The following is a 4,835-nucleotide window of genomic DNA, read 5'->3' on the forward strand; positions in this document are numbered from 1 at the left end:
TATTGATGTTACTGTTAAGTTCTCACTCACTATTTTCAGGTTAAACATACTGGAAGGAAAAATAAGAGAAAACATATTCTAGATAATAAACATGTTTTGAAGATAATAGCTTTTTCAAACCTCTCTGTGAGATGAATTGATGAATGTTATTAGGCAGTGAGAAATTGGCATGGTTCTCATTTTGAAAAGTTATTAGGACTCTTTCAATTTATCTGAAACTCAATTCATGACGTATGTCTTTGAATTCCAAATGGAACCCTGCCAAGCTTTCTGAAACCAAGCAACTGACATTCTTACAAGTGTGTACACCCACTCTTCAGGGAACTCAAAGAATAAAACATTACAAACAATTCATTTGCCCTTCTTCATTTTTAAAAGGTCTTCATTTTTAAAGAGATGTTACCAGTTCATTGAGCTCTTTCAACAGGACCCAAAAGTGATAGTTCTCTCTTCTCAGCAATCGCTCCTGGAATAACTCTCACATTCCACTTCTGCACCATCAGCACAGGTAGACTTATCATAGTTTTGCATACAGGGATATTTATAAAATTAGGACATTAATAACTGAGCTAGTCTATATAAGTAAATGATAAACTGTGAAAATTTGTTCTCCTATTAATGTTGCATTTAGGTCAAGGGGCATCTCCAACCTGATTATACTGATCATTACCCCTTGTAATATTCACTAGGTATTCTAAATACTCAAGTTAGTAGATAAAAATATTCTTCCTTAGAGAAATTTTTAAACCTTGCTCCTGTGTCTGCTATTATCATAAACACTCAATAAGACATGTATTCTATTTAGCTATGAGCAAAATACTGTCATCCACACCGAGTTTCAAAATGGCAAAATATTTGGGAGGCAATCAGAGAAGTTTTGTTGATTTTTTTGTTTCCACCATAATAAAATAAAATTAATTTACAAAAAAGTCAAACCATACTGAATTACCTCTTTCAGTGCTGATTTGTTTTTTCTATGATGTGCAAAAAGAGACATAGTTGGCTGTAGATTGGTATTTACCATTATTTACTTATTTTCTCAGGGACTGTGGATATTTGAGAGAAAGTAAATTTTAGAGTTTATTGTCAAGGTTTTCTGTTTCTTAATTTACAGACACAAATGGCTTATACACTTGGCTAACCTACACATAAATTGGTGGTAAGTGGAAATAATGGAAACACACTTTGTACAATATGGCATGTCTAAACAGAGTGCAAATAAATGTGCAGGATATACAATTGGGAGAGAAAGAGCTATTTACTTGGATTTAAAAATAATAATTGCCATAACTTCCACATAAACCTAAGTTTTCAGGTTCATTTTAATAGGAGACAAAAATAACCAACTGGAATGATTTCAACAAAGAGAAGGAGAGGGCGGAGTATCACGATGCAAATAACTTCCATAATTAAGAGCAAACAAAATATAAGCTACTGTTTTAGTGCCTCAGTTGAAGTAGCTTACAAGGGAAAATAGACAGAAGTTTACTTTTAGCTTTGTAGGTGAAGAAAAACTGGCAAACACAATTTAAATTTGTGAAGAATAAATGTTGGCTTTTTAAACCTTGAAATGAAGAAATATAGAAGAAACTAGGAATAGTGGAAGTGAATGTGAGACTATTTGCCTTCATTTGACCTTGAGATAGCAGTAAATGACCTAGAAATTCCTGTGACGCTTGCATTTAATAAACTTAGAATTCAGAATCACAAGAAAAGCTTCCATTCAACTATCATTTCATTAATCTTACTTCATCTCAGCACTGTTGTTCACTTCGTTTTAAATTGTTTTGTATTCTATTTGTGTCAGGGAAAATATCTTTCTGCCCTCATTACTGTCTCTAAATGGCCTGTGCTCATTTCTTTAATCAAGGTTGAAAGTCATTCCATAGGTTTGGCTTACCATCTGATTATTTAGAAACTGTGTAATCCAGATCGTTTCAAATGACAGAAGGCATTCCAGTGCAATTAAAAACCTTCCTCTCTTTAACTCTGACTCATGAGTAGCTGAGTCTCCAACATCAGGCTTCTTTCCTCACACACATTTGACATTGTCAAACATTCTCTTAGAAATTTTTCTGTGTCAATCTGGTTTTTAGTTAACAAAGGCCATCGCCTTTGTTGCTCCTTCCTTCTTAGAGACTCCATTCTCTGAAAAGCTGGCATCTGTCCACTACCATTATCCTGTTTAAGAAGATCTGCAGTATCCTGCAGTAGTTGGTCCCTGTGGAGTCCATAATTCAGATTACTGCTTTCTATTCTGCCGTCGATCACATATGACCTTCAGTCTGTGTTCCTGGTTGCTATTCAGAAGCAATTTATGATTTATACTGTTTCTATTTTCTTATAAAATCACAAATACTTTTCTTATAAAAGATAAAATATCTGATGACCAATTCTTAGATGCAAACTTTTTTCTTTTAAATAATTTAAATGGATATTTCTATTTCTAATTTTGAAAAAAAATATAATGTCATCTTGTTCTTGGCATTTTGCTATTTCACATTATCAACAATGCGATCTGCTGCATCTGGTATATCGTTGCTAAATACCTCCAAGAGTCACCAATTTTGTGAGCTTACTTATTAATAATGATGCAACTTACTAATCCCCTTCTTCAGTAAATATATATTAGTTATTTGCTCTGGGCACTAGGCTAGGTTCTAGTGATACAAAAATTAAGACAGGGATTTTTTTTTTTCTTCAAGGAGTTTATAGTCTAGTAAGAGAGTTAAACATTATAATGCAGTGTGTTAAATTCTAGAATAAACTCTATGCATTTTGGGGGCAGAAAAGAAGTTGTAACAGTCCAGGAGAAACTTTAAGAGAAAGGAAATACTGGAGTTGAGTCTTGAAGCATAAGAAGCTACTTAAACACACGGTTGATTGAGGACGTACTTTCTAAGTAGAGGAAACAACTCAGGAAAAATTAGAGACACCTAAGCATCATGAACTTTAAATAGTTCAGTAACATTTGGTCACAAGGTACTTGTAAGGAAACTACAGATAAGGAAATAAGAGAATTAAAAAGGGATGGATACTAAAGTATCTCATAAGTCATACTAAGGTGTTTGGTCTTAACTGATTTAGGATGACAGTAAAGTGTTTTTAAGCAAGAACATGAACTGATCACATTTACCTTTTAGAAAGACTGGATACAGCAACAAAATGGTCATCATACTTTCCTTAAGACAACTTCAACGCAGCCTTAGATACAGAAGCCAAATTGCAGGATGAAGGGCAAATGAGAGACCACACAATGAAGAATGAAACTAAAATACACTTTAAGGAAGCTTTTTTGAAAAGCAGGGGAGTGAAATGGATTAAGAATTAGATGGGGATACAGGCTAAATTAGGGATAATTGAGGATACAGTCTAAATTTTTAAAGATCAAAGAGTCTTGATCATGATTATCCTTTAAGGGAAGAAATACAGGAAAGAGGGAGGAGAGATTTATAATATCAGAGAGAAACGATAAGAAATAGAGAAGGAGCTTGAAGCAGATGGAAGGGTAAAATTAGAGCTCATATGGAGAATACTTTTAAAGAGAAATAAAATTCTTCATAAATCTAAAAGAAAAGTAAGATTTGGCACAAACATAGATAATTTTTTAGGTGTGAACGGACAGAATTAAAGGAATTCATGCCTTGTGGCATTATTTTCTCTGTAAGTCAATGTAATCTGCTGAGAAACAAAGGGTGAAAGTGGAAGGATACCTTGAAGAGAGTTCTGAAAGTTTCAAAAAGCTGCAGAGGTAAAGCAAGAAGCAACTCCATAATGGCTGCACAATGCTAGTGAGAGGCCACTGGGCTTAGAGACCATACATTTGTAGTAACAAATCCAGACTTGTATTAATTAGGGTAAGTAAAGTGGAAAAACCAAGAAGATCTCGCCTCAAAAACAAAATAAAACTTACTTCCGTCTCCTGTTGACACTCAATCTACCAAGAATGAAACCATTTCTTGATTGGATATCAGGGCATTTGACTTCCATTTTTATAAGTATTTTTTAAGCATTTCTTAATTCAAATCTCTTCTCTCTTTCTTTCATTTTTTTTGGAGAGGGGAGTGGACTACCACCTGAATGTACCCCTGCAGAGTGTTTCATCAATTCAAACTAAAGATGTATTTTACAGTCATTACAGAAGTCCAAGGAGGTATTCCAGGTTCGAGGGCAGCTATTCTCTATAGGGGCATTTAGAGATACAGGATACTGGCACTTCTGCAATCAATTATGTGACTTCCCAAATTGCTCTGGACATTAACACTCCAGCCAGAAGAAAGGCCATGAGAAAGGGCATGTGAATCAAGCCTGGAAGTGACATGAATTGCTACTGCTTCAGTCCATGGGGAAAATTTGATTCTTGGTCATACTTAACTGTAAGTGGGTAGAATTGTGGGATGGCAGTGACATCCTATTAAAACCCTGTTACTAGGAATGAAGCATCCACCACCGTACTGTTTTGGGGTTCTCCATAGCTGTGATAGTAGATTGGGCATGAGAACAGATCATTAGGTGGTTGAAACAAAATCTTTAGAAAGTTTGGCCTTCAAGAAAATTTTAGCTAAAGTTCAACCGAGGCAAGGAAATGGGAAGAACAGTATAGATAAGAGAGTTTGGGAGAAAATACATAATCTAAAGGGCCTTTATTTAAAGTAGTATCTAAGGATTACAGTGCATATTTATAAATCAATCCTTTTGCATTCAGAATGAGGATTACCCTTGTACTTCTAAATACATGAAGAGCTGTGGCAGCTTATGAATATTCATATGAATGAAGAACAAAGACATACCTACCAAGAATGAAATCATTTCTATGATTGGATATCAGGGCATTT

This window comes from Nomascus leucogenys, chromosome 3 (genome assembly GCF_006542625.1).
Source record: "Nomascus leucogenys isolate Asia chromosome 3, Asia_NLE_v1, whole genome shotgun sequence".
Lineage (NCBI taxonomy): Eukaryota > Metazoa > Chordata > Mammalia > Primates > Hylobatidae > Nomascus > Nomascus leucogenys.